At 41.2% G+C, this 20,564-nt stretch overlaps 1 protein-coding gene and 1 long non-coding RNA gene across 5 annotated transcripts in view; one reads left to right on the top strand and one right to left on the bottom strand.

The window, feature by feature from the left end:
- Nucleotides 1-8,649, top strand: part of shld2 (shieldin complex subunit 2) — a 97,202-nt gene extending 88,553 nt beyond the window's left edge. For all 4 annotated transcript variants that reach the window (XM_048616379.1, XM_048616376.1, XM_048616377.1 and 1 more), the window contains one exon: nucleotides 8,537-8,649. The gene's annotated coding sequence lies outside the window, so the exon portion shown is untranslated. The remainder of the gene's footprint in view (nucleotides 1-8,536) is intronic.
- LOC125486868 overlaps nucleotides 1-11,335 on the bottom strand; it is a 90,025-nt gene extending 78,690 nt beyond the window's left edge. The window contains exon 1 of the long non-coding RNA XR_007265489.1: nucleotides 11,265-11,335. This is a non-coding gene — a long non-coding RNA (uncharacterized LOC125486868). The remainder of the gene's footprint in view (nucleotides 1-11,264) is intronic.
- Nucleotides 11,336-20,564: the final 9,229 nt, after the last annotated feature.

Raw genomic sequence — 20,564 nt, forward strand, 5'->3', positions numbered from 1 at the left:
CATGCAGGGCCACTTCATTGGTTTTGGCACCAAACTTTGACTGCTCAAGTAAACTGTCTCTCTCGCTTAGACAAGTCTTGTGTTTGGCATTGGCATTCCTGATGCCATTTCACCCCCTCCTTCAGTCCAGGAAGGTCAGATTTAACCTGGTGTGGAGTCTTGTTCCCATTAGCAACTCTGCTCGAGCTATCCCTGCAGTTCCATGGGCGGTGGCCCGATAAATAGGAACCAGGTCAGTTGCTACCAAGTGAAAGTGTAGACTATTTCTTTAAGTCTGCCTTCAAAGTTTGGACTGTTCTTTCCGCCAGACCATTGGACGATGGATGGAGTTGTCCGTACATAGTGAATGCCATTCGACTTTAGGAAATACTTGAATTTCCTGCTAGTAAATGATGGCCCATTGCCCGTGAGCAACACTTCTGAAAGTTTGTGTATTGCAAAAGATACTCGCAGCTTTTGTATTGTTATCCCCATGTTTAATGAATGGCCTCTATGCACATCCAATCACTTTGAGTAAGCGTCCATAATGACTAAGAATATTGAGCCCATGAAAGGGCCGGCATAGTCGACGTGTAATCAAGTCCAGGGTTTACCTGGCCATTCCCACAAATGTGGGGTAGCTGCTGGTGGTAAATTTTGTCCTTATTGGCACTCTGGGTACTGCCGCACCAACGCACCTATGTCTGCATCCAACCCTGGCCACCAGACATAACTTCTTGCCAACATCTTCATTTTGGAAACCCGTGGATGTCCCTGGTGGAGTTCAGCCAGTATCTGGCAGCAACCTTTGCTTGAGACAATCACTCTTGCTCCCCATGATAAAATGCCGTCCTCTATGATTATCTGGTTTTGCCGGGTCCAGAAAAGTTTCAATTCTGGTTGTGATGACCCTTTTCCTCCCATCAGCGCCAGCTGTTTTAGTTTTGCCAGAACTGGATCTTTTTGTGTCCACAGTCTGATATTGTCAGTGGTGACTGGAAGAGTATCCAGAAAGCTTAAAACCAGAATGGACTCTTCCAGTGGTGGCACCACAGGTGGTGTATCTACCAGTAGGAGGCAGCTCAAGGCATCTGCATTTGCTACTTGGACTCCCAGATGATGTTCCAACTTGTAATTGTACACACTTAGAATAAGAGCCCACCACTGAATTCGACCTGAAGCTATGGGTGGCATGGCCTTGTCCTCTTTGAGAAGTTTGTGGTCTGTTACTATTATAACAGGAGTTTGTGGTCTGTTACTATTATAAATTTACATCCGTAAAGGTATTGTTGGAACTTTCTCACACCAAAAGTTGACAGCCAAATCTTCCTTCTCTATCTGGAGATATTTGCGCTCTGCATCAGCCAAAGTCCAGGAAGCATATGCTATTGGGTGTCCTTTTCATTGGGCCATCTGTGAGCCAATACTACCCTGATACCATACAGGAGGCATCGCATGTCAGCACCAGATCTCACTTGGGATCAGCACCAGATCTCACTTGGGATCATAGTGTGCCAACATCTTAGTCCATGATAGCTGCTTCTTCACTTTCCTAAAGGCTACATCTTGGCTATGAGAGCTTTTCCAAGGCCAACCCTTTTTCAATAGGAGATGTAAGTGTGCCGGGTTGGAGGCCAGGTTACGTGATAATTCACCAATCAAAGAAAAGACCTAAGCTCTGGTACAGACGTGGGAGCTGATGCCACCTTTCACTTTATCTTCCAACAGGTGTAGCACGGTCTTGTTGAATCTGTAGCCAGAGTAGGTACCTGAGGTGCCTGCAACACACATTTTTCCCATCTAAGGTGTAGGTCCGCCTTGGAGAAACGTCCAAGGACTATATCCAAGTTCTAGTGTTCTTTATTGGTCTACTGTGTTATTAGCACATCGTCCAGATAAATGGTGACTTGGGGTAGACCTTGTAAAATGTTTTCTATCATCTGCTGAAAAATGGCACAGGCTGATGATACCCCAAGTAGCAGTCTCATATATTGGTACAAACTCTTATGGGTATTAAATTGTAGCATACTTCCGGGAGTCCTCATCTAACTATAATTGCAGGTACACATGGCTCATGTCCAGCTTCTGAAGGACAGCCTCCCCACCAGCTTTGCATGTAAATCCTTTGTGCAAGGGATTGGATGTTTATCCAGCTGCGAAAGTGGTTTACCATTTGTTTAAAATCTCCAGAAAGGCCAACTGACTCGTCGGGCTTCACAATCAGTATGACCAGAGCTGTCCATTCTGCAAACTGTACTGGTTTGATGATTCCTTCACTTTCCAGCCTCCTGATTTCTGCCTCTACTTTGGCCTGTAAGGCAGATGGCACTGGATGGGCCTTGCAGAATCATGGAATTGCTTCCTGGTCAACATGCAAGGTGGCCTTGGCTCCTTTGATAGTCCCAAGACCTTCCTGAAAAACCTCCGGGTATTTAACTAGGACTTCACTCAGGCAGCCATTTTCTAATCAAAAAATTGTTGAGCCAATGAAGGTGAATCTTTCTCAATCAATTTCACCACATCAAGCTTAGGCCCGAATCTTTTACCGCAATCAGTGGTAGCTGACCCAACTGCTTTTCTTAAGACTGGATCTGAAGTTGTACCCTTAATCTGTAAAGATTCCCCAGTCTAGATTCACAGTCCAGCCACGGTCTTACTAAAACTTAAGGGTTGGAGTCCAGGGTGAATTTTGCTAAAGGCTGGTTCTGCGATCACTGATACAGCCACGCCGGTATCAGCCTCCATTAGAACCGGGTGACCATTTAACCAGACATTTATTTTGATTGATCAGTTCTGATTTGGATGTTGCCAAGCAATTTAACTGTTGCAAGCCAGCTGTAGGTGGGCTTTCCAGGAAGTGCAGTCTCCTGGATACTGGCCTTTGAATTCTCTTACTCAATTCAGGCCTAGTGTGACTCTTTTGCTGTCTCAAATCCACATACTGGCAGTACCTAAAATGGCTTGCTGGCCCGGATCCTGAAGAAAACTTTAACTGTTTGGCTGAGGCTTGACTTAGTTTTGGGGTTTTACTGTGGGCTGACATAGAGTCCTTCTGTTCAGAATATGTCCTGAGTGAGGCCACACAATTGCCTTCACTGAAGTGCTGTCCGCCAAGCTTGGTCAGCCTGCTGAGACTGTCCACTTACATTGGCGTACCCTGTAATTCAAATACTCCATTTGCTGCATTTTCTAATGTCAAAGCCAGTTTAGTGCCTGTTTGAAGTCCAGTTGGGCTTCAGCTATTAGGCACTTTTGCATGGTTATATCATTAATCCCACGTACTAAATGGTCTCTCTGCATCTCATTAAGGGTTAAACCAAAGTCACATGCCTCTGCCAGTCATCTTAACAATGTTAAAAATACCGACATGGATTCCCTGGCTCTCAAATTGCTGAATAAAACCGATTATGGTGTCAGAATTAGAAGAGGCTTGGGGTCATAATATTCCTTACCTAAATCCATAAACTCTTGAAAGGTTTACAAGTTGGTGCTTCAGAAAATGTTAAGCTCCTAATAATCAAAAAAGCTGCAGGCGCACAAGCTGTCAGACAAACTACTCACTGCTTGTAATCTGCCCCAATGTCATTCCACATACTGGGCCAAGTCTTCGATGGCAGGATCAAACAAGTCAAGCTTCCCAAATATTGGCATGATGCCAGAAATGCTTCCACTAACTCAAAGATTGTTGCAAGCAAATTTCTTCAGGAGTGTATTTTTTTTTTCTCGTCACCATTGAAATAACTCCACAGAGGCCAGTATCCCATTACGAAGTCACCCTTTATTTACACATGCACATACTTGACACTGGTCCAGCTTCCTCAGAGCCAGCTTTCAGAGTGAACAGAAACTCTGATCCCCCTGTTTAAATCTGTCGGCCAGGTCTCCCTGATTGGACCAGGTTAACAGCATCAATCGGGGAACTCATTCTGTGAGGTCCACCTGGCTGATCTTGGTACAGTCACTACAGACTGAACCATATGGTTTCAGTTCTAAGAAGTGTCTTTGCACTTGAGACATTAACACTGTTTGTCTCTCCACAGACCTACTGAGTTTCTTCAGAACTTTCTGTTTTTATTTCAGACACCAGCATCTGTGGTATTTTGCTGTCACAAATAGTTGGGCACTTTTCTCTGGAAAGAGAAGACTGAGAGGTGACCTTCTAGAGATCCAGAAAATTATGACAGAATTTGCTGGGGTAAAGATAGAGAAGTGTTTTCTCTTGTGGAAGAAATCATAAATGTGATGTAATCAATAATAAATCCAATAATTAATTCATAGCAGCCCCTTTAGAGACGTGAAAACTTGCTACTCTAAGGAGCATTTTAGGTAAGATTGCATTTTTGCATTTAAGTGAGAATTAGATAAGTAGACAGGAATTGAAGATAGGTTCTTAAAATAAAAAGAGTTCTGGGGATTATACATCCTGGACAGCCTGTTTCTGGGTGGTAACTCTGAACTGTATAAAATTGGTACACCTCACCTTCCACTCTGGATGGTGATCTGCTTTTGTGCCTAGGCTGTTCACCCTGGTATCTTACATAAACAGGCACAAAATAGTTTTGAATCGCCAGTAAGTAAGATTTTTAAAACGATCACAACAAAATAATACCGCAGCAGTCACACGCCGAGAATTCCCAATTATCTCTTCCCAAAGTCGCAACAACATCTCTAGCAGCCATTTCACGGCAGGCGTTTCAAGCAGCGAATGAAATATAGCTACACGGGGAAATAACGGTTCTGAAGGCAGGGAGAGGCCGATACAAAGGGGCAAGACACAAAAGCAGACACACGCGCGAGACAGTGGGAGATGGGTAAGACTGGGCTGGAAAGAATGGCAACGGGAGGAATTGGGGGCCGATTGGCTAGAATCACTTTTGAGTGAAAATGGAATGAAATCGAGAGTCAGTGCACCTGATTGCAGGAAGCTCCTGCCAGACGAGAGAGAGCTGCCGGCCCAGGCACTACCTTAATCGGATGAGAAGGAGATTTATTTATTCTCTCGCTGTCTCGCTCTATCTCCATTTCGCCTGCATGCAACGTGTGGAGGGATTCGAGAGTGTGTGTGGCTGCTGTCCCTTCACAAACTTCTTATTTCTAGAACACTGTATGGGTGGGGAGGGATCACACAAACAATAATCATTGCAAGGCTTCTTAAAACTTGTGGATATTCCAGATCGCCCTCCCATCCGCCTCCAGAAACGGTGAGTGTTGCTGCCTGGCAGAAAGCTCCTGAAGAGATTTCTTCAACAACGCACCAGGTGGCTGCTGATCTGCTGTTCCTTTGATTATTTTTTGTTATTCTCGTTATTATTGTTATTTATTCTAGGAGGTAGTCAGCGGCGTGAGGAACCGCCGAAAGGCAGAATATTTTTTTAAATACTCCACGGGAACGGTTTCCTCCCCCAGTTCTTAGCCCTGTAACAATGTAAATAATCACAATAATTAATGTTTGTTTTGACCTGATCTGCAGCTTGTTGAGAGACGAGGTGTGTGTGTGTTGTGAGCAGGGATGTTACCAGCAGGTATGTGGCCTGTTGCTTTCTCAAATCGATCATCTCGGTGGTATGTTCAGCTTTTCTTGTGTTGTTTAAACACAAAACCCCTCAGACCAGGTCCGGCTAATCTCGGTTTGTTTGGTCGGCGACGCCTCTTTCAATGGCTGTGCACAGATAGAATCAAGAGCTCATCTTGCTTTTTCACAAGGACCGGGCGGATTAGATCAGAGACTGCTTTTGTAAAAAAAAGCACTACCCCTGGTCATCAGGAAATGTAATCTCTCTGAATGAGTCTGTTGCTGCCTATCCCTGATCCCTTCCCCCTTTCTTGAGGCTGGGCGGGTGACTCAGGATCCTCAGTTCGTTAGCTTCCAGCGCTGAATGTCCCTGTTCAGCCAAAATACTAGTCTCAAATGTTATTGCCTGTCCCTCATATTCACCCCACCCAACCCCAGTATTTCTGAGGATGCTCCATGTCAATTCTTGTTGTCATAATGGTTTATTCCATGCTAACTCTCTCAGCCCCATTGATTGTATTCTATGCTCTACCCAATTTCTTTTGTATTTCACATACATTGACTCAGATCCTCACTTAGTTCTCTTTCCCAGTTCACCATGCCCATTCTTCCAGTAACGGTCATTATTGGTTTCCAGACACACTCCATTTAGATATACACCTTCCTAAGAATGCTACCAGAGTGACACACACGTGCACTCCATATTAACACTCATAGGTACCACTACACTAACGCAAGCCATTCCAACAAACCACACCACACCGATACATATCCCATGATCACAGAAGTACACCATTCTGGCATACTCTCTGTTAATACATACACTATGCAGACATTAACCAACATGGGGGCATGGCACAGTGGCTCAATGGTTCTCACTGCTGCCCCACAGCTTCAGGGACCCAGATTCAATTCCACCCTTGAGCGACTGTCTGTGTGGAGTGTCCACATTCTCCCTGTGTCTGCGTGAGTTTCCTCCAGTTTCCTCCCACAGTCCAAAGATATGCAGGTTAGATGGATTGGCTGTGCTAAATTGCCCGTAGTGTCCAAGGCTGTGTAGGTTAGGTGGATTAGCTGTAGGAAATTCAGGGATAGAGTAGCGGGAAGGTCTGGGTGGGATACTCTTCGAAGGGTCAGTGTGGACTCAATGGGGATGAATGGTCTGTTTCCACACCATTGGGATTCTCATTGAGACGAATATAGTGATGCTGTAGAAATACCAATGCTAATTATTCACACTGTGTGTCCAGTGCTCTGTGCCCAGTACTTTGCATTTACACTGTTCTGTGTCCATTACCTGTGTGCCTAATAATTTGTGCCCATTATACTGTGTCAATGCACTTGAATGACCAGCACCCTGTGTGTACGGTGTGCTCCATGACCCGTATTCTCTGTGGAACTCATTGTATGTTTATCATTATAACACAGTTGTATTCAATGTGATTTTTTTTTCCAGCCATTTCACATACCTGTATTTAATTTTTTTAAATAAGTAAGTATCTTCAATAGAAGATGGGAGAAAAGGAGTGAATGTAGAAAAGATCTATTAAATTTATTTAGAGAGGTTTCTGTGACTGCAGTCCTTACACAAGAGTCCACCCTGACATCAAAGGCTGAATTCCCACCCCCAACAGAAATCCTGATTGTGTCAGATATTAGAAGATTAAGAATTTCAAACCCATTCAAATTTAGCTTTAGCGTATGCAGAACAAGCAGTGAGCAAGCAAAAAGGCAAATTGACAATGTGAATATTTTAGACTGTCAGCACCTGATTGAATCTGCTTTACAAGTTCAACAGCAGCTGGCTGGATTTTCTAAGCAGGAGTGGGAGCTCAACTGACTTTTCTGTCTCTAACCCAACAGCATGTAGAACCTGAACTGCTGTTCCAGTTGATATCAGCATTGACCAGGGAGATGGAATCTGGGCTCCTGTGGTCTGGATGGCTTATTCCTTTATTAAATAGTGGCTGTATTGTGATAACTTATCAACAAATTTGAATGCAGAAAGATAGTGAGGAAAAATCTTGAAAGGTGCAAATGAGAGAGAACTTCATTGTGGATAAATAAGCCAGTAACAATATGAGGAAGATAAATCTGGAATATTACTTCAAATAGGAGTGTACATGTTAAAGGCAATTTTTGGACAAAGACCAGTCAACGCAAAGGATGGATGTCCAGATATTTCAACTTAAAAGAAAACCTTTGAACAAATTAAGAAGCAGTAGGAGACCGTGGTGCAGAGATTGTAGGGTTCTCTGCATGACAGTACTGTCTTTCTCCATGTTAAATATTTCATAACTAAATTCCACAATTATCACTCTTAATTCACGACTTCCACAACAAAATGAAACACTGTGAAACCCAAGCATTTGAATATCATGATCTCAGGTTAAGTCCTGGCTCTGTGTTAGATTTGTTTGTCTAAGCTGAAATGGGCGTAGGGTACAGTGCAATTGGCTATTTTAACCCTGGGTTAGCGAAGGCAAGGAAAAAAAGGACAAGAGTGATTGCATCTGTAAGCAGTGGGTTAAACCAAAAATGTTGTGAAGCATGAAGCTGGAGCCAGAATTAAAGACCTAATTGGAGTGTATAAAATGATGAGGGATCAAGAGAGGGTGATGGAAAAGCCGTATTCACTTTTTTGAGGGGTCTATTACCAGGGGGTCTAGATTTAGGGTATGGAGTAGAAGGTTTAGACAGGATTTGAGGGTAAATGTTTTAACCGAGAGGATGGTAGGATTCAGGAACTCACTGCCTAAAAGGGTGTTGAGGTAGAAATTCTTACAACACTTAAAAAGTATCTGGATATGCAACTGAAGTGGCAAAACTTTCAAGAGCTGGACAGTAGGATTAGACTGAACAGCTGTCTTTTGGCCAGTGCAAAATGATGGCCCACATGTATGCTGTAAATTTTTATGATTCTGTAAAAATGTACTTTGATGTGACTTTTGCTTCTGGATAGGTGGGAGGCTGGTGGGGAAGGATGAATGACATACATATCCTTGACTTATTATTCCTTTTTTATATTGGCTCTCATTACCACAGAGTATCATTTCAGAATGGCTACCTACACTCGAAGGCTATCTGAATATTCCTTCCAGGAAACCCAAGACACAACATGTCATAACACTCTGGAACCAGATTGTTTCCCACTTTCAAAAAGTTCTTCTGCCACCCTATTCCCCAGAAGGGACAGCATAGAGGAAAGGCCGACCATTAAACAGGAACTGAGGAAGACCCTCAGTGGCTTTGTCTCTCCAAGTGAAACTGACATGAGGTGCCCTTATCATCCGTCTTGCTTCACACCGCAAAATAATTTCACTGTGATCCCCTTATGTCGCTGCTTCCAGATGGGAACCATCCCTGATGCTAATCATGCCACTGAACTCCCAATATTTCAGGATAATTTGAAAGTTCACTGCAACAGCCACAGGAGCACCAACTTCTCCATGAGAAGGGACGCAGACACAATGTTATGTGCAGACTCAAACCTAGGAAAATTGCAGGCGAAGGTGATGCACAGAAGTTGCTCAGATATCGTTTGTGATTATGGGGAGAAATGCTATCCAGCTGATGCTGTGCATACTAAGACTACTGCTGCATTTCAAACTCCTGTGCTGGGCAGAGACTATGGTACAATTTCTCCAAGTGAAATGATGTCTAAAGAATGTAACCAGAAGATTGTGATCAATATTTCAGAGAGTGAAATTGACACTAGGCAACAGGAAAATGACAGAGAAAGTAGAACCATTGCAGACTACCAAGTCAATAGTATGGAGAATGACATATGCAGTCCCATGCATCAGGGCCAGCTCATGTTTTCAGAGAACTCTCCCGATTGCTCTGGTGTCAAGGTTGTCCAAGAATCTGGTAAAAAGTATCAAGGCAATAATGTGGCAGAAAATGAGACAATCACCTTGGGTCAGTGTAACATCACATATCGGGAAGGAGTTGCCTCTCATCAAAATAGTTTAATGGGTAATCAAACTTGTACTAGACACCAAAGCCACTTGATGTCTGGTTTGACGATTCAAGACACCACTCCTGCTTATTGTCATTCACTGCCAATCCCTGCTATCCATCTCTTTCCAAGACTAGTCAGTTCTGTCAGTGAATCTGGAAGAGGAACTGTTGTTGATGCATGTTGTCATCCACTGCCAGTTTCAGGGATTCTGGCATTCCCAAGGTTGGTGTCTTCAGTGAGTGAATCGGGGCTAGATGCGAGGCATCTTCTGAAATGCCATGGAACACTAGAAAATGAAGCTATTCATGCTGCAGCTGAAAGGAATTCTCATGACACTTCCAATAAGAATAAAGTGGAACTGGAAAAATTTACTCACCCTTTTTCACCAAGCAGTCAAAATAATGATGTGGGTGTAAGAACACGAGACATGTGGACTATGACAACAGATCTGACCCTTCGATATCATCATCAACTGGAACGTAAGGATGCAGGGGTACAGACCTCCTTGGCAGTTGACTGCAGGTCAGTAGGCACTAGCCCCTTGTCTCCAACTGATAGTTGCCTAGTTCATATGTTTCCAGAGGTTAACCTTGACGAGAACCAGCTAATCCAGGAATCTCCAGTTCGGGAAGTGAAATGGGATGACAAGGGGATGACGTGGGAAGTCTATGGGGCTTCTGTAGACCCTGAGGTCCTTGGGCTGGCTATCCAGAAACATCTGGAGATTCAGATAGAACAACATGAAAAGGACAAGATGTCAACAGCTGAAAAGACAGTGAAGCAGTTGGATACTCATGGTGATGGAACACGAGTGGTGGGACAGCGAGTAAAAGAGAAGAGACATTTGCCAGGTTTTAGGAATATGATGTCTACTTTAAGGCATCCAACATGTTGTGTGCGTTCCAGTGCAGCAATAGACTGAATAGCATTACCCATTGCAAAAAGTGAAGATCACATAATTGTTGGATGTTTCAGCACTATTCCCAAGACATAAAAACAGTTCTGGCTTTTCCCCTAATCTAATGTTGACCCATAAATGTCAAAACTCATTATTTAGTAAGTGTTTATTTATAATACACTGATTATTCTTTCAAAATATTTAACAGGGTAGCTAAATGAGAAGCTATGGAGAGGGTAGAGACGTCAGAAAATGTAAGACAATTTTTCCAGAAGATTATAAGCTATTGATAAAAAGGTGAGGTTTGGGTACATGTCTGGGTACAAATACAGGGTGCTCAGGTAGAGGAGGATAAAGACAATGGTAAAATGATTGTAACAACATCGGTGGTGGGGAAAAAATGACATGTTTTGCATTATGCTTTTAACTGTCTTGTTTTCGCTGCATTGAAGAATATTAACCTTTGACAAATTTGTGATCCTTGTCAAACATGTGGTGAGGTGAAAGTTAATTAATTAAAAATGTACCAGTGAACCAAAGGTAATGATGAAAGCTGAGGCAAGACAGCTAGATGATTAGTGTTAGATTCCAGGTTGAGCTGGTCATCTTGTAAATGGTAGCCCTATAGACTCAGAATTATAATGATACAGCACCAAAGAGGGAGATTCAGCCCAATGTGCCTGTACTGGCTCTTTAGTAGAGCTAACAAATTTGTTTCACTACATTGCAATTTCCCCATGGCCTTGTAATTCTTTCCTCTTCAAGTATTAAATTTTCTTTCAATGTCACTCCTGGATCTGCTTTCCAATATTTTCAGGAAATGAATTTAAGATCACAGCAACTTACTGTCTAAAATATGGCTTCGTCATATTTTGTCAGTCATCTTAAACCCTATACCGCTGGTTACTGACCCTTCTGCCATTGGAAGCTGTTTCTCCATTTGTACTCCATCATAACCTTTCATGGCGTTGAATACCTCTATCCAATCTCCTCTTCAGCTTAATAAAATCAAGAACTGCAGATGCTGGAGATCTGAATCAAAAATAGAAAGTATTGGAGAAACTCAACAGGCCTGGTTGCATCAGTGAAGGAAATAGCAGAGTTAATGTTTCAAGTCCAGTGACCCTTCATTAGAACTGGCAAAGAGTCACTGGATTCATAACATTAACTCTATTTTTCTCTTCATATTTATCTATCTATGTCCCCAAGTCTAATACTATCCTCCTCATTATTTACTCCATTTCCAAGTTTCATGTCATCTGCGAATGTCAAAATCGTGCCACATATAACCAAGTCCAGGCCACTAAGATATATGATCAAAAAGACCAGTGATTCTAATATTAACCACTGAGCAATGCCTTTTCTTTCCAGCATCAAATACAACCATACACCAGCACTATGCTTACTTTTCCTTAGCCAATTTTATATCCATATTGTCATCGTCTCATTAATTCCATATGCTTTAATTTTGCCAGCAGGTCTATTATGTATTGCCAAATACCTTCTGAAAGTTCAGATGCACAGTGTCAAATAATGGGAAACTATGGCAAATATTCAAAAAAATCTTAAATTACAAAAAGAATTGTAAAATAAATCGAAGCAAAAAATTTGCAGGGTCTGAGGAATGATTAAAACTGGTCTTTAAGATTGTAGCAAATGATGTAGGTTTAAAATTATCATAGAATGGGTAGATGGACATATACAAAATAAGAAAATGGTGCTACAAGTTGGCAAAAAGACCCTTGTATGGATGAGTAATTTGTATGCAATGTGAAAGTGAACATCATTAATGATGCAAAAGAAGAAAATAGAACTCAGTTATATAAAAGACAGTCAGATAAAAGAAGCAGGGTAATTAAAAGGCAGTTGGATAAAAAGGAAAGACTGAAAGAAAAAACTGCAAGAACATGTTGATGCTGGAAATGAGAAACAAAAACAGAAATTGCTGGAAAAAATCAACAGGTTTGGCAGCATCTGTGGAGAGAAATCAGAGTTAACCCCTCAGGTCCAGTGACCCTACTTAGTTCTGAAGAAGGGTCACTGGACCCGAAATGTTAACTCTGATTTCTCTCCACAGATGATGCCATACTTGCTACGTGTTTCAAGCAATTTCTGTTTTAAAACTGAAAGAAAGTCTGACTGATGATCTCAGAGTTTACAATTTACAGTGCATAAACTACTGAGTCAGAAAATCCAGTAAGAGATAAAACTATGGAGCAAAATGTGAAGATAAAGTCAGAACTCACTGAGTGTGGAAGGGGTTTGCAAGAGGCAGTGCATCAACCCATGAATATGTTTGACCACAAATAGCATAGCATAAATATTTATAAATTGCAGGGTAAATTGGGCTGATAAGCAGCATTGGTGACTGCGGTCATGACCAGGAATCTGTGAAAATGGGCAAGTATTAGATCTAAGGTCAAACAGAAAAAAAACTAAAGAAGTACAGTGAACTTTGGAAGAGGATAGAAAAAATAAGGATGATTGTTATTTTATAAATAATGGGGACTCCAAAAAGATTGTTGTTGTATAAATAATGGGGACTTCAAAAAAGTCCATTGAATCACCATTTGTTGTTGTCAGGTGAAATACGCTCAATTGTGTGATAGTACGTCGGAGAAGGAGAGGCTATTCATTTTTCTGAGACTGATTCTTTAGCTAGAGACTGTTTAGCCCAGGACCAATTGCAGAAGATGTTGGCCCAATGGATGTATCCCTTTAGACTAGCAGTACCAGTGTAACTCACAAAGAATTAAACAAGCTAAACTAGGAAAGGTAATAGGGACAATATAACAACATATGATTAAGATTTCCTTAAATGTCAATTATTCATGCTGCTGGTTAATTACTTGCAGGATATTAGACTTGATATCATGTGTACCTTGGCTATGAACCATATAAATGCCTTGTGGACAAACTATGCAAGAACTGCAAGAATACCTATAGGTTTTTGCAAACAAACACGGGCTGATATACCAGGAGCCCCAACTAAGGGCTCCAAAGTCTTCAGAAGGGATTTTTTTTTAGTCACATCCACTAATCAACTTGGCTTAAGTACCAACAAGATGATTCCATCAGTCAATATCTTAAGAGCTACAATTCAGGATGAGTGAATCCTAAATAACCACATACCTGAAGTTTCACAAATATGCTAATATGCTATGGCATTTTGAGATTAAGAAGTGGTGTTGGGTGTCTTGATGAGCATTAAGGTGGATAAGTCCCCAGGGCACGATGGTATCTACTCCAGGTTATTGAGAGAGATAAGAGAGGTGATTGCTGGGGCTTTGATCACGATCTTTGTATCCTCGTTAGCCACTGGAGACATCCCACAGGACTCTCGAGTAACTAATATTGTTCCTCTATTCAAGAAGGGAAATAGGGATAATCCAGGAAACTATAGACCAGTGAGTCTCACATCAGTGGTTGGGAACCTGTTTGGAGAAAATTCTTAGGGATAGGATTTACACGCATTTGGAAAAGCATGGCCTAATTAGGGACAGTCAGCATGTCTTTGCACATGTCTTACTAACTTGATTGAATTTTTCGAGCAGATGACAAAGGTGATGAGCAATGGATGTTGTCTACGTAGATTTTATTAAGGCTTTCGACAAGGACCCTCATGGTAGGCTCATTCAAAATATTAAGATGCATGGGATCCATGGTGATTTGGCAGCATGGATTCAGAATTGGCTTGCCCATAGAAGGCAAAAGGTAATGGTGGAAGGTTGTTTTTCAGGCTGGAAGTCTGTGACTAGTGGTGTTCAGCAGGGATCTGTGCTGGGACCTCTGCTGTTTGTGATACATATATATAAATGACTTGGGTGAAAATGTAGATGGCTGGGTTAGTAAGTTTGCAGACAATACAAAGATCGGTGGAGTTGTGGATAGCGTAGAAGGTTGTCAAAGGATACAGCGGGATATAGATCGGTCGCAGATGTGGGCGGAGAAATGGCAGATGGAACTTAATCTGTGTAAGTGTGAGATGCTGCACTTTTGGGATCTTGGGGTTCAAGTCCATAATTCCCTGAAAGTGGCCACACAAGTAGTTAAGGTGGTAAAGAATGCATATGGCATGCTTGCCTTTATTGGTTGTGGAATTCAGTACAAGACTCAGGATGCCATGTTGCAGTTTTATAAGACTTTGATTAGGCTACACTTAGAGAATTGCATTCAGTTCTGGTTGCCACTTTACAGGAAGGTTGTGGAGGCTTTGGAGAGGGTGCAGAAGAGGTTTACCAGGATGCTGCCTGGATTAAAGGGTATCAACTATAAGGAGAGGCTAGAAAATCTCGGGTTGTTTTCTCTGGAGCAGTGGAGGCTGAGAGGAGACTTGGTAGAAGTCTATAAAATTATGAGGTGCATAGATAGGGTTGATGGCCAGAAACGTTTTGAAATATCTAAAACTAGGGGGCATGCATTTAAGGTGAGAGGGGTAAGTTCAAAGGAGATATGAGGGGTATGTTTTTTACAGGGTCATACGCCCTGCCAGGGGAGGTGGTGAAGGCAGATACAATAGGGGTGTTTAAGAGAGTTTTAGATAAGCACATGAATATGCAAGGAATGGAGGGATATGGACCAAGGGCAGGCAGAAGGGATTTGTTTAATGTGGCGACGTGTTCAGCACAACATCGTGGGCCGAAGCACCCATTCCTGTGCTGTACAGGTCTATGTTCTATGTTCTAAAAATTATTGATTGCAGAAGGGCCAGTGGGTTGGGAAAAGCATGCAAAATGATAGGACAGTAATTGATGTTACTACAGTAATATTTTTTTAAAAAGAGCCATTACTCCACATGTTGCCAAAGTAATGGAATGTTTTCAAACAAGTAGGGAAATTGGACCTTAATTGTCCATAAACCATGTGGAATTGAACAAAAATGAGATGAATTAGTAAGTTTTCTGACAACCAACAGCTGACCAGACTGATGAAGGCAGTTACCCACTTGCATAGATCAGAAGTGGGGAGACTAATGACAGGTAGGGAGCATTTGGTTGAGCTCCTCAGATGGGGGAATCAATCTGCCTAACCTCTATGTGCTGGCCAATCAGTGGGACAGTGAGAAGGAATTGCTATGACTAACTGTCATCAACCACTGAACTATTTGGATGAGGTGTAGTAGTGAAATATCAACATTACATTTAATTTTCTCTTATTCATTCAGGGGATATGGATGTCACTGGTGAGGCCTGCATTTGTTGCCCAGGGTCATGTATAGGCCAGACAAGGTACAGAGAACAGATTTCCTTCCCTAAAGGAATGGTAGTCCATTTGTGAACCAGATGGTATTTAGACAATTGTCACACAGTTGCCGTTATATCAGCTTTTAATTGCAGTTTTCTGTTAAATTCTGCTGTGGTGGGAATTCAACCTAAACCCCCAGAATATTAGTTTGATTCTCTGGATTCATTGTCCAGTGACGTTACCACCATCTTACCCTAAATGACGTTGTGCTTTTGTTTGTGAAAGCACTTACATTTGCGAAGGTGGTCATTGTCACTGGACTAGTAACCCAGAACTCCCAGATTAGTGTCTTGAGGGCAGAGTTCAAATCCCAGCAATGGCAGATGGTGAATTCACTAAAATCTGAAATGAAAAGCTAGCCTAATGGTCACCATAGAACCATTGGGGTTAAAACGCATGTGTTCTGCTATTGTCCTTTAGGGAGGGAAATCAACTCTTGTTTCTTGGTCTGGCTTATGTGTGATTCCAGATCCACATCAATGTGGTTGACTCTTAATTGGGATAGGCAAAAAATGCTGGCCTCAACAGTGATGCCTACATCTTCTGAATGTGATGTGAATCTATGTTGGCCAATAAATCACCCTGCTCTGCCTCACTAGCAATGAACCTATATTGATTACAAGAAAATGGAGTTACACTGAGATTATCTAGATACAGAGGAAAAGTATCCACAAACAGAGCATGTGTAACCCTTGCCCATCCTCCCACCATGCCATGTGTTCAAGCTAGAGTCACTTTGGATCGCCCTGATAACGAATTGATCACAACATCACCAGATTGCAGATCCATGAGGACTTGATGGAGGAAGCATTATTGGCTGTAATTCACCTCAGGTACACCATTCCTGCATCTTTGTTAGAAGTGCTACCTCTCAGAAGCACCTTGTAAAGGTAGGCACTGGTTATCACATTGTTAACAAAATTCTACATGTTGGGTCTACTGGTAGGTTTCTAAGTTGGAATCAAAAATGTGTCACGCCAAAGCACATACAATTGGATAAGTTGAGTAAATAGATAGGGAGGTCACAGTCTTCGAACTGTCGAAGCGGGAAATCTGTAAAAATATTGGGTTTGGCGAAAAATTGGTATTTTATTTAAAGCTTTTAGTTTATCAGTCTTGGAAGGCAAGCTGCTTTTTTTTTGCTGAAAGTTACTAAACTTACCAAACACAAATTTAGATTGGACAGCTAATTCTTAGAGGTAGTCAAATTATCTTAAATTAGTAATAGAAGCAGAATTATGTTGAGACAGCCAGGTATCATAGAATCATAGACTGGTTACAGCATTAGTGCTAATTCAGTGGAGAGGAGTCAACATGGGATTTTATGAAATTGTAATAGCAGAAATATCTATGGATCTATATAACCACCTGGAGGATTGAATGATTAACAATCCAATATATCATTTGAGGATATGGTCAGCAAGCTATAATAAACAACCTCTCCTGAACTCAGTGCCAAAAAACTTGCAAAGACCCAAATAGGTAGAGGTTTGTCCACTGTCAGAGAACAATCAAATAGTCAGACAACCTGAGATGGTCTGGGTACCACCTTAATCATAAACTCTGTCTAGGGACCAATGAATAAAATGCTTTTCATCTCTGTATCCTTATTAGCGTTAATATTGTGTGTTAGCAAATATTTGGTGTGATTTTCAATAAATGAACCACTGATTACCATTTTTGGTATTATATCTGAATCCATTACACTGTTTAAATATATGCATTAGCGTATGACACTATAGCCTGGAGGTCATTTATTCTTTACCCTGTGACCATCAACAGACTCCACTGCACCGAGTGACCATGAGTCTTGACTGGGTCTGCCAGCTGTGGATGTCACCTAAAATTCAGCGTTGCTAGGCTGGTGCAACTCCTTGCTGTTTGTAGAACAAAGTAAGAAAGAAAGATTTGCATTTATATAGCACTTTTCATGACCTAGTTGGACATAGAATTGCCAAAGGGGACATAGAACAGAGTCAGGTCTAACCAAACCAAATCAGCATAGAACTACACAGCCTAATGGTAAGGGAATGTCTAACCAGTTGTGATGATTTCATGAATGGATTCAGTTTTGAGTTTGAGAGGGAAAACCGATATTGAGTTTAGGTAAAGTTGACTTTAAAGGGATGAGTCAGAAATTGTTCACAGTAGGCATGTAAAACAATAGATGAACAGTGAAAAGTGCTCAGAAATGTATTTAAGACAAAATAATGTCCTGTGCACAATTCTCAAGACCAATTGGGTAACAGAAGAGGTGATATGGAGAAAAAACTGAAGGAGCAAACAAATTAAAGTCATAGAGATGTACACCACAAAAACAGACTCTTTTGGTCTAACTCATCCATGTCAACCAGATATACTAAATTAATCTAGTCCCATTTGCCAGAATTTGGCCCATATCCCTCAAACCCTTCCTATTCATATACCCATCCAGATGTCTTTTAAATGTTGTAATTGTACTAGCCTCCACCACTTCTTCTGGCAGCTCATTCTATATACACACCACCCACTGCATGAAAAAGTTGCCCTTTAGGTCCCTTTTAAATCTTTCTCCTCCTACCTTAAACCTATGTCATCTAGTTTTGGACTCCCCTACCCTGGGAAAAAGACCTTGACTATTCACCTTATCTCTGCCCCTCATGATTTCATAAAGCCATATAAGGCCACCCCTCAGCTTCCAACCGTTGTGAAGTTGGGTAGAGTACTTGTGGATTGGAAAGCAGGACGTTAGAATTTGGTGTTTGTAAAATATTGATGTTAATAAAATGATGGGGAGGGGGAGCAGTGCATGGTCGCTTTAAAAGATGATGTGCTTTTTCTAGGCTTGGAAATTTTAAAAAACTGTCTGTGAGCAGCAGCAGGCCCAGAGAATTCCAAAGTTGAAATATTTGTATCAAAAAGCTGTATGATTAGCAACACAGGCAGTAATCTTCTTTTGTTATTAAGGCAAGCAGTTTGAATCAGCCAATTAGTTTAAACTAGGCACTTGAGAGTAAAACCAATTAAATTTCAAATCTGATGGTTTTAACAACCTAGGACCAATCCTATTGTAAGAAATTGATGGGTCATCAAGGGTATAAAAGAAGATGGTATTTGAAAATTGGTGTGAGTGCAACTGCCAACTGATAGAGTTAACAACCATCAGTTCTAAAGAGAAAATCACTGCTCTCGCAGAATTCTCTAAACTCTCAGATTAACTATCATCTAACTAAAGGTACAACGACACTGTTAGCTAATATTCCTGACACCAGAATTCGATGGAGAAGGGCATTCCTGACTGAAGATCAGCAGAGAAGGCACAGAACATTCTGCAAAATGTATTCTGGCTGTAATTTCGAGAGACTACATTTTAATATTTTTTATTATTTTGGTTTATAAAAGTGGGACTTTTTATTGGATCAGCATACCATTAGAATTTTGTTTTATTCAGGAATAATTAATAGTTAAGGGAGAATTGTTCAGTTTTTTAACAGTTCAGTTAATCTGTTCACTGTTATATAAATAAATTGTTCTTTGTTGATTATAAAGTGAGTGAAAGGAGTTCATTTCATTTAACCTACTTCTTTATAACAGCTTGAGGGTGAGAAGCAGGTTATACCACTTTTCACACTTCTTTTAACAGATTATAAGGCGAGGTGCCCCTTGCTGGGTGTTTCAATTTTAGTTATCAGAGGGGGGTCAACCTCCGCTTTATTTAACAGATTGGGGGCTCAGGTCTGGTATCTGGACAGCTGGGATCTAGGATCTGGCTAGATCGTGTCCGGGGTTTAGATGGATCCGAACAGATTTGAACGGATCTGAACAGATTTGGACGGATCTGAACAGATTTGGACGGATCTGAACAGATTTGGACAGACCTGAATGGATTTGAACAGGTTTAACCAGACTTGGGGATTAGTGTCCCAGATCTTTTTTAAATAAAAGTTAAGTGGGTAGTGGAAAATCTATTTAATTTTGGTTGCTTGTTGTTCATTAAATCAAAAGTGGGGAAACCACTCTTAACATTGCTAAAGAGGTTCTGGGGTTTGAGGATGCTTCCTAAATTTCTCAAGAAAGTCTAGAAAGACAGAGGAAGGAGAAACTTTTCGAATTAGCAGGCAGGCTAAATTTGGGTTTAACTAGGGATAAAAGGAAAGCTGAAATTGTAACAGACTTAGTCAAGCATTTAGGTATATCAGAGAAGCAATCACACGTAGTGGAGTTAGAAAAATATTGCAAACTAGAATGGAGTTAGAAGATAAAGAAAGAGAAAGAACATTCCTAGCTGAAGAGAAAGAAAGGGAACTGAAACAGCTTGAATTATGGTTAAAAGCAGAAGAGAGGAAGGGCACGAAGAGCCGGGACAGAAGAAAGGGAAAAACAGAGGAGAGGGAAGAAGAGAGAGAAAAAAGAGAGAGTTTGAACTTTGAAAGTTGACAATTAGACAGAAAGTCAATTTAAAAGGATGGAGATGAAGGTAGAAGGTAGGCTTAGTGAGGAGGTGATTGATGGTGAGCAAACCCATCATAGCCAAAGACCTGGTAGGGATTTATACAAATATGTCAAAACATTACCAAACTTCAATGAAAAAGATGTAGAAGCCTTTTTCATTTCCTTTGAGAAATTGGCTAAATGGACGAACTGGCCAGACACTATGTGGGTAATGTTAATTCAGACCAAGTTGGTAGGCAGGGCAAGTGAGGTGTTTGCAGTGCTGTCAGAGGAGGTGTCAACAGAATATGAAGGAGTAAAACAGGTTATTTTGAGTGCCTGTGAATTGGTACTAGAAGAATGTAGACAACAGTTCAGAAATGCAAAAGGAATTGGGTCAGACTTCTATCAAGTTTGAAAGAACTAAACAGAGCAACTTCGATAGATGGGTGACAGCATTAAAGATAGAAAAGACATTTTAGAGATGTTGTTTTGCTGGAGCAATTTAAAAACACACCTCCAGAAATGATAAGAACTCATGTTGAGGAACAGAAAGT

Source organism: Rhincodon typus, chromosome 34 (assembly GCF_021869965.1).
Source record: "Rhincodon typus isolate 14 chromosome 34, sRhiTyp1.1, whole genome shotgun sequence".
Taxonomy (NCBI): domain Eukaryota; kingdom Metazoa; phylum Chordata; class Chondrichthyes; order Orectolobiformes; family Rhincodontidae; genus Rhincodon; species Rhincodon typus.